Source organism: Triticum aestivum, chromosome 2B (assembly GCF_018294505.1).
Source record: "Triticum aestivum cultivar Chinese Spring chromosome 2B, IWGSC CS RefSeq v2.1, whole genome shotgun sequence".
Lineage (NCBI taxonomy): Eukaryota > Viridiplantae > Streptophyta > Magnoliopsida > Poales > Poaceae > Triticum > Triticum aestivum.
The window spans coordinates 628,921,976-628,932,286 of record NC_057798.1 but is presented as its reverse complement, the minus strand read 5'-3'; the positions used below and the strand labels follow the sequence as shown (position 1 = coordinate 628,932,286).

At 42.4% G+C, this 10,311-nt stretch overlaps 1 long non-coding RNA gene across 10 annotated transcripts; it reads right to left on the bottom strand.

The window, feature by feature from the left end:
- Window positions 1-502: 502 nt before the first annotated feature.
- LOC123046394 (uncharacterized) lies at window positions 503-10,311 on the bottom strand. 10 transcript variants are annotated; one of them, XR_006422286.1, is made up of 4 exons: window positions 10,225-10,311; window positions 8,299-9,763; window positions 6,964-7,192; window positions 503-1,088 (listed from the first exon to the last, which is right to left on the bottom strand). It is a non-coding gene; the product is annotated as an uncharacterized lncRNA (long non-coding RNA). The 10 variants fall into 10 exon arrangements; XR_006422284.1 differs by adding an exon at window positions 7,820-8,189 and having other exon boundaries at window positions 8,299-10,305; XR_006422279.1 differs by having other exon boundaries at window positions 8,299-8,432; window positions 8,518-10,305.

Here is a 10,311-nt window from a genome sequence, read left to right as displayed (position 1 = left end):
TGAAAGTGCAAATTGTACATTTGGTTTCTAATGCGTTGAAGGCTTGCGACAAACCATTTATGTTTCCCCTGATTGCGTCATTCTTATTTCTGAAATTTATCTGTCTGGCATTTTGCTAAACTATGTGTGCGCAGATCTGGGAAAGAAAAGATGCGGCGGAATTCAGGGTGAGATTTTGGTGGAGGACTGTTCTTCTATCTCTAGCTTCGAGTGTTATGGTCCTCTGATACCGATTACATTGTTTGTAGTTGAGGCACACTCTGGATATTCAATCTTTTTACTAGTGGCTCATGCCCTGTTTGTTGTTGCATGGTTTGCAATGCAGTCACGCCGGTGGAGTTACATATATAGTAACTACCTGGTGTCATCATAATGAATTATTTAATTAGTGAAGTTGTGCCTAGAGAACATTCTCTTTTATGTCGCCAGCATTCATATGCATGGGTTGGTCTTCCAGGCAAGTGGACGTCCTACATGGTTTGGTTGGCTTCTGATGGGAAAATGATGAATACTGCTCCCACTATAAACCAATACTCCCTCCGTCCGGGGAAAGTTGTCACCCGCCCAGTACAATAGTTTTTTTTTTTTGGAAAAACACCCTTCCACTTTCAAAGCTCTGTAAATAAACTCCATCTCCTTCCACCTCCCGTCATCCGCATCGCCAAGGCCAGCCGGCCGTCGCCACGGCTAGCTGCCGCAGCCAGCCGTCTCCGGGAGCAGCTCCTGCGCCGCCCACGATCAGGTCTTGCGTCGCCTACAAGCCCGCCCAGGAGGAGGAGCTCCGCCGCCCACCCATGAAGGAGCTCGACCGACCGCCCATGATGAGGAGCTCCGCCGCCCGCCCACAAGGAAGAGCTCCGTCGCCCGCCCACTGTCGCGTCGGTCTACTTCGCCCACATTCTGCCGCCCATTGCCACCATGCTGGTCCACTTCAGTCGCCACCGCGCTGGTCTACTTCAGGCGCCTGCTGGTTGTGGTGGTAGTGGTGGGCGACGCCTCTACTTCCGCTGCTACTGGTGGTGGGCGACGCCGACGCCCTTCGACCCCCGCCCAAGACCCCTGACGCCACTGGTACTTTGCTTGTGTTCCTGCGAAAACTTGATTGCAATCAAAATTAACAGTTGATACGAAGAGTTTAATTGATACATAGAGTTTAATTGGATTGCAATCAAAATTTTATTTTCCGGGTCAAAATCAAAATCGAATCAAATTGATACAGGTTGAAAATTGCTTCAAAAAATTCAGTTAGCTGTGTGTGTGATGACTGTTGCCGGTAGCTTCAGAAAATTCATTTAGCAGTGAGCAGTGAAATTGTACCATGCCTAGTTAAAGGTGAAGTGACGATGTATGTTGGAAGTGGTTCCAATATTGATATGATCATCATCGCACACACCATATACTTTCGGGATTAGAGTTGAACCTAAATAAATGTTATTTGGTGTTTGCATAAAGCATGAATATGATTAGATCATGTTTATTGCAATACGGTTATTCATTTAGGATAGAGAATAATTGTTATTTTATTTACATGAATAAAACCTTGTATGGTCATACACCCAATGTTGACGGTTTATTGAATCTCGATCGTAGTGATGCACATATTCATAATATTGATGCCAAAAGATGCAAAGTTGATAATGATAGGCAACATACTTGTGGCACTGCCGTTTGGGTCATATTGGTGTAAAGCGCATGAAGAAAATCCATGCTGATGGGCTTTTTGAATCACTTGATTATGAATCAGTTGATACTTGCAAACCGTGCCTTATGGGAAAGATGACTAAAACTTCATTCTCCGAAACAATGGAACGAGCTAATGACTTATTGGAAATAATACATACCGATGTATGTGTTTTGATGAGTGTTGAGGCTCGTGGCAAGTATCATTATTTTTTGACCATCACAAATGATTTGAGCCTACTTAATGAAACACAAAGTCTGAAACATTCGAAAATTTCAAAGAATTTCAGAGTGAAGTGAAGAATCATAGTTACTAGAAAATAAAGTTTCTACGATCTGATCGTAGAGGCGAATATTTGAGTTACGTGTTTGGTCTTCATTTGAAACAATATGGAATAGTTTCGCAACTCACGCCACCTCGAACACCACAGCGTAATGGTGTGTCCGAACGTTATAACCGTACTTTATTAGATATGGTGCGATCTATGATGTCTCTTACTGATTTACCACTATCGTTTTGGGATTATGCATTAGAGACAGCTGCATTCACGTTAAACAGGGCACCATCAGAATCTGTTGAGACGACACCGTATGCACTGTGGTTTGGCAACAAACCAAGGCTGTCGTTTCTTAAAGTTTGGGGTTGCGATGCTTATGCGAATAAGGTTCAACCTGATAAGCTCGAGCCCAAACCGGAGAAATGTGTCTTCATAGGATACCCAAAAGAACCTATTGGGTACACCTTCTATCACAGATCCGAAGGCAAGATGTTCGTTGCTAAGAATGGATCCTTTCTAGAGAAGGAGTTTCTCTCAAAAGAAGTGAGTGGGAGGAAAATAAAACTTGATGAGGTAATCATACCTTCTCCCGAATTGGAAAGTAGTTCATCACAGAAATCAGTTCTAGTGATTGCTACACCAATTAGTGAGGAAGCTAATGATGATGATGATCATGAAACTTCAGATCAAGTTATTACCGAACCTCGTAGGTCTCCCATAATACGGTCCGCACCAGAGTGGTACGGTAATCCTATTCTGAAAGTCATGTTACTGGACCATAATGAACCTACGAACTATGAGGAAGCGATGATGAGCCCAGATTCCACGAAATGGCTTGAGGCCATGAAATCTGAGATGGGATCCATGTATGAGAACAAAGTCTGGACTTTGGTGGACTTGCCCGATTATCGGCAAGCCATAGAAAATAAATGGATCTTCAAGAGGAAGACGGACACTGATAGTAGCGTTACTATCTACAATGGTCGACTTGTCGCAAAAGGTTTTCGACAAGTTTAAGGTGTTGACTACAATGAGATTTTCTCAACTGTAGCGATGCTTAAGTATGTCCGAATCATGTTAGCAATTGCCGCATTTTATGATTTTAAAATTTGGCAGATGGATGTCAAAACTGCATTCCTTAATGGATTTCTGGAAGAAGAGTTGTATATGATGCAATGAGAAGGTTTTGTCGATCCAAAGGATGCTAACAAAATGCGCAAGCTCCAGCGATCCATTTATGGACTGGTGCAAGCCTCTCGGAGTTGGAACTAATGCTTTGATAGTGTGATCAAAGCATATGGTTTTATACAGACTTTTGGAGAAGCCTATATTTACAAGTAAGTGAGTGGGAGCTCTGTAGTATTTCTAATATTATATGTGGACGACATATTGTTGATTGGAAATGATATAGAATTTTTGGATAGCATAAAGGGATACTTGAATAAGAGTTTTTCAATGAAAGACCTTGGTGAAGCTGCTTACATATTGGGCATCAATATCTATAGAGATAGATCAAGACGCTTAATTGGACTTTCACAAAGCACATACCTTGATAAAGTTTTAAAGAAGTTCAAAATGGATCAGTCAAAGAAAGGGTTCTTGCCTGTGTTACAAGGTGTAAAGTTGAGTAAGACTCAAAGCCCGACCACGGCAGAAGATACAAAGAAAATAAAAGGCATTCCCTATGCCTCGGGAGCAATTAGCTAAAGTAGCTCCATGCAGAGCATTGTAGACATAGAATAATTGCAAAATATATATGGCTCTCTGAATGTGACAGACCCGTTGACTAAACTTCTCTCACAAGTAAAACATGATCGCACCTTAGTACTCTAGGTGTTAATCACATAGCAATGTGAACTAGATTATTGACTCTAGTGCAAGTGGGAGACTGAAAGAAATATGCCCTAGAGGCAATATTAAAGTTATTATTTATTTCCTTATTTCATGATAAATGTTTATTATTCATGCTAGAATTGTATTAACCGGAAACTTAATACATGTGTGAATACATAGACAAAACATAGTGTCCCTAGTATGCCTCTATTTGACTAGCTCATTAATCAAAGATGGTTATGTTTCCTAACCATAGACATGTGTGGTCATTTGATGAACGGAATCACATCATTAGGAGAATGATGTGATGGACAATACCCATCCGTTAGCTTAGCATTATGATTGTTACAGTTTCATTGCTACTGCTTTCTTCATGACTTATACACGTTCATCAGACTATGAGATTATGCAACTCCCGAATACCGGAGGAACACCTTGTGTGTTATCAAACGTCACAACGTAACTGAGTGATTATAAAGATGCTCTACAGGTGTCTCCAAAGGTGTTTGTTGGGTTGGCATAGATCGAGATTAGGATTTTTCACTCCGTGTACCAGAGAGGTATCTCTGGGCCCTCTCGATAATGCTCATCACTATAAGCCTTGCAAGCAATGTGAGTAATGAGTTAGTTGCAGGATGAAGCATTACGGAACGAGTAAAGAGACTTACCGGTAACAAGATTGAACTAGGTATGATGATACCGACGATCGAATCTCGGGCAAGTAACATACCAATGACAAAGGGAACAACGTATGTTGTTATGCGGTTTGACCGATAAAGATCTTCATAGAATATGTAGGATCCAATATGAGCATCCAGGTTCCGCTATTGGTTATTGACTGGAGATGTGTCTCGGTCATGTCTACATGTTCTCGAACCCGTAGGGTCCACACGCTTAACGTTCGATGATGATTTGTATTATGAGTTATGTGATTTGTTGAACGAAGTTTGTTCGGAGACCCGTATGAGATCACGGATATGACGAGGAGTCTCGAAATGGTTGAGAGGTAAAGATTGATATATTGGAAGCCTATATTCAGACATCGGAATGGTTTCGAGTGATTCGAGTATTTTTCGGAGTACCGGAGAGTTACAGGAATTCGCCGAGGGAAGTTAATGGGCCTTGTTGGGCTTTAGTGGAGAGAGGGAAGAAGGGCCACGAGGTGGCGCGCGCCTCGCCCCTGCCCAAACCAAGTTGGACAAGGGGTGCCCCCCCCCCTTTCCTTCTCCCTCTCCCTCCTTTCCTTCTTTCCTACTCCGAAAAGGAAAGGGAATCCTACTAGGACTTGGGAGTCCTAGTAGGACACACTTGGCGCGCCCCTAGGAGGGTTGGCCTCTCTCCCTCCCTCCTTTATATACGCGGGCACGGGGCACCCCAAAGGAACACAAGTTTCTCTTAACAGTGTGCGGTGCCCCCCTCCACAGTTACACACCTCGATCATACCATCGTAGTGCTTAGGCGAAGCCCTGCGCCGGTAGCATCGTCATCACCGTCGCCACGCCATCGTGCTGACGAAACTCACCCTCGTCCTCAACTAGATCAAGAGTACGAGGGACGTCACCGATTTGAACGTGTGCTGAATGTAGAGGTGCCGTACGTTCGGTACTTGATTGGTTGGATCGCGAAGAAGTTCGACTACATCAACCGCATTATTGAAACGCTTCCACTTTCGGTCTACGAGGGTACGTGGACACACTCTCCCCTCTCGCTGCTATGCATCACCTAGACAGATTTTGCGTGATCGTAGGATTTTTTTTGAAATTACCGCGTTCCCCAACAGGTTGTAGCAAAAAAGCGACGCTAGTTGTAGAAAAACCGCGACGCCTGTTGTGTGTTATAGCAAAACTTGATGTTGGTTGTAGCAAACTGCTATGTTGATATGTAGGATAAATTGTGACATTAGTTTTTTCCTCTGAGCAGCATCGCCTCATCCTCGCCGTCCAACGTGTGCCCGTAGTTGCAGCCTTGCAGCTCCGGTTGCAGCGCCCTGATAGACGGTTCCCGTAGCTTCGCCCTCGGGGACTCGAAGCCATAGTTGGGAAGAGGCCATTGTTGAGATCCCGAGGATTGGAGGCGGCCATGGGCATGGGGAGATAGCGGGGATCCGAATTGAGGAGGAAGGATGGGAGAGGGGTTCGCCGGCCATGAAGGAGAGGCAACATTGGGCGCCGTCGCACATGAGCACTTCGCCGTCAGTGAGGGAGCTTCTAGAGCTTGCGAGCAACATGAGGGAGGCCGTGGAGGAGTAGAGCCGCGACGGCTGGAGGTGAAAGAAAAATAATAATAGTCACGCGGAACCCACCATGTACACGTATCTCCACGGGATGGGTCTTTCGTGGCACGTGAGTCGACGAAAAGCTCGGCAGGGCTGCCGGCCCCAAACGTTTTCCTTTTGAGAGCATAGTAAGCTTGCACGTGCAATGCACGTCTCATTCTACTTAAAAATTTGAATATGCAAAGCTTCAATAAATTCCAATCCACATATAGCTACTTGTAATTCACTCTGCAATGATTTGTACCACCTTCAATATGCTCTGCGAGTTTGAAACCTGGTAGGATCCACTACTTCAAAAATCACAAACTTGCATAAAGAAGCTATAGTACCGATTGCGTACTCTCAAGAAAACAAACTTGCATAAAGCTTATATCGACATTAAATCAATTGACATAAATTCTCTGTTGATGAATCAATAGAAACCTATTTAATATCATACGCTTATAGGGGGTACCAGATCAGTATCAAAGGCAATTTACCCCTTTTCTGGTCTAATGCACACATGCTTGTAAAATGACTGCTACCACGTATATAAGCCTATATATTGTGCGATGCTTAGAAGGGGCGTGCTTTCAAATTCCCAAGGAGAAGAGCACTTATATAGTCCGTCAAATCGGGTCAACAATTCAACATGCCTGTAGATGTCGACAGGGCCGGTCCTGAGATTTCGGGGGCCCGGGGCGAAACTAGAACCCGGGGCCCTTTTCTAAAAATGGTAACCACGTGTTTGTACACCATCAAAATACTAATAAGCATGCTTAAATTGCATTTAACAACTATGTATAAGATAAAAAAAACTATGTAGTATATGATAATTAATTTGTCGAGAAACTTAAGTTACTCACTGCAAGGAATATGTAGCGGCGATGTTGAGATGAAAGATAAATTTTCACACACCTCTTGTGAAGCCGGACACAAGTAAAACTCCATATATTAGGTGTGCAAGAGTTGATCTATCCACCAATAATCTATCCTGAAAAAAAATCAAAAGTATATAAAAAAGATCCATATAGAGAGGGTAAGCAAAATCATGCAATGTATACTAGGAAATATGAAACTTGAGAGTGCATAACTAAATTTTTTCCCACATGAGTGCACATACTGGAATTGCATCCGGTTGAAATGCCTGAAAATGCATAGTGTCACAACCATGAACTTGATTACAAGAATGAAGATTTATATAAGCTAATTCTTGGCTACCAAAATAATATGTACTCTATATACATAGAAGTTCAAATCAATTAGCAATTTACATGGGCCTCTAAAACTTCCAATGACGTGGTGCCATAGGCTCACAGCCATAAAATAGTAGCCATATACTGATATACATAGAAGTTCAAATCAATTAGTGATACACTTGGGCCTCTAAAAATTCCATTGATGTAAATCTCCTATATAGTGGCCCACAAACGAGGTCATTGCAGAACACAATGTGAAAATTTCTGGACTAATTGGGAGACTGATAAATCATGTACATATAGTTCGTCTGATTCTGGGCATTATTCAGAATCAAGAGATCCTTGGCAATGTCTACAGAATGTAAAGTTATGCAATCATATCTCCAAAGTTGTGAGCAGTTACACACAATCAGTGCCAAAACTGAACCCTAACAATCACAATACTTAAGAAATCCTCCTTTGTCGTTTCAATGTACCATCCAACTAGATCGCTAATACAAGAAACAACAGTCTCGAGAAGCACCTTGGAGATGGGTTCCTTTTTTCAGAAACGGGAAATAAGAGAGATGCATTACCACATGTACTGAAGGAGGATAAAGGCAAGGTGCGCGGACTAGGGATGTCTGATGTCTCGGCGGCTGCGTGGCCGACGTACTCCCGGAACAATCATGGGGCATGTCGTCTGCTGACGCCGGCAAAAATCATTGAATCAGCCCTTGCGGCTCGGCTTCTCGGCGTGGCCGGCGATGGGCAACTGCCGCGGGGCACGATCTAATCTATGCGTCATCAGAGGGCTGTGTGTCTTGCCGCCTGCTGACCTCCCGTTTGGGCTGTGTGCTGGGCCAAATCGACTAGTAATATACATGACATACATACATAAATGGGGGCCCCCTGATTCCGGGGGCCCGGGGCGGCCGCCCCCCCTGCCCCCCCTCAGGGCCGGGCCTGGATGTCGAGTGATGTGAGTTGACTATAGACAAATAGCTAAATAAAGGAGATGAGGAAATTAATATTAGTAGTGTAATGAACTTCATACTGACTGCAAGTCACGTACATGTAGTCAAGTTGAGGCAGAAATCATTTTTCTTGGAACATAATTTGGTAGCACTCCATCATTGCCATGAAACCTCTAATCTCAAATGTCAGTCTTCGGATACATAATTGTTAATTTAAGTCTTAACTGAATCTCTGCAAGCAAACATGATGGTTTTAGCATCAGATACATAAAGATTAGGATAACCTGGCATATAAATCACCTCAAATTAGGGTATACCAGGATTGCAAAATTCACAGTTGTAGCACAGTACTATATAGTATAGTGAGTAGCTTGTGCTTCAGGCCACCGACACACAACATACTGGAAACAGTAATACCCATCTGATGACTTGTACCGGTGAAATGATGCAAAGAATAAGGTGAAGAGAGCATAGAGATAAGGTCAGACAACATGTGATTATGACCGACTCCATTTGGTAAAGGAAATAGAGGATCCCTGCCCCCATCTAGAACCATCCATTATATAGTTTTAGTGTTCAAGTACATTATTAAACCTTCCAATATGGATTAGATGACATCATCACCAACCTGTCATGTGTCCATCGGAAGTATCAATTGGACTACTCTGAATGGGAAAGATAAAAATCCCCAAGGATTAAATACCGGCGAACAAAATAATATCATAACAAAAAAAATTATTAGACATGCAAAACCACTACAATTTTCAAAGTATATAGCTAAATTCACTTCTATTTTTCACTTCTGTACATATGCAAAAATGTAATAAGGGTTTTACAGACTTGTGGTACCTCTTGTAGTTTTTTTAGTGATGCGTCCTCAAAAGTATAGCAATTAAGAAAAGGCCGGCATGCCTGCAGTGGAGGAGGGGATTAATGGGATTAGGATGTTGGGGAGGGCCGGTTGGAGCAGAAAACAAGTCAAATGCTGCACTGTTCATGTGTTTATTATGAACAAATCCATAGTATTGGGAGGGGGCAGGGCCCCTTGCTGGTCATGTGTTTATCGCCACACAATGCCTGCAAATAAGAACAAATTTTTTTCTCAGTACAATGATTTTGATAGTTAAATTTATCGGTACACATTTAACTGGAAACAACAATATTTTAGATGATGTACTCCTAATCCCTCATTCGAACGGTTGATTACTTCATCTGTTGACGAACCAAAAAAATGATAGGGGCACATACATACTCTTAAGTCAATTTAAAAACCTTGATGGAGATGGAGATGTTAACAAATAGACTGATATTTGTCAGTTGTTACTGAAATTAGGTAATTCATAGAAGGATAAACTCTAAAAATTAGCAGAGAAGAGGAATATGGAACATTAGCATGGAGTTTTATAGTCGCAGATCTGATGGTGTAGATGATCATTGTTGAATTGTAGTTTGATCTATACCCTAACCACACACATAGTAAAGGTGGTAGTGGCTCCAGCATCCACGAAGGCAGTGAAACTGGGACTCCGAAATATCCTCGTTTCCTTATTCTGTGTTTAAGGGCTGCTCGAAAGGGTGGTATTTCAACAATTAGACAATAGCTAGCTGATTCATATCAACTCATAGCACGACAATAAAAGGCGATAAAAACAGCAAACAAGAAAATGACATCTAAACGCTATACCACTCAAACAAATGCTTTTTTTGGTATTCCAAACTGCAAGACTACAATGAACCGTGCATCCATCTGTTTATAAATAAGCATTTGTAGCTAAGAATGGACAGAGAAACAAAATTGCATACAGAGTTATAGCAAGGAACCAAAATCAAAGGGTTCCTAACCCGGGTTAGGGAAACCTATCAAACTTGCAATCTGATCAAGCTAAAAAGGCGATGAAATAAATGCTCTCACCTAAAGCAAGGAGAAAGCTTGCATGTGGTTGACAGCGAGACAGAGGTTGAGGTTGTTGAACCAATCACACATGCAAAATTCAGCATTTTCTATTTCCTTGTGAGACACATACCTTGAATAATGAAAGAATGACAACGCAAGACACTGGACAATACATTTCAATTTAGCATCTAGAAATTGTTCTCCCGGTGATAAACCT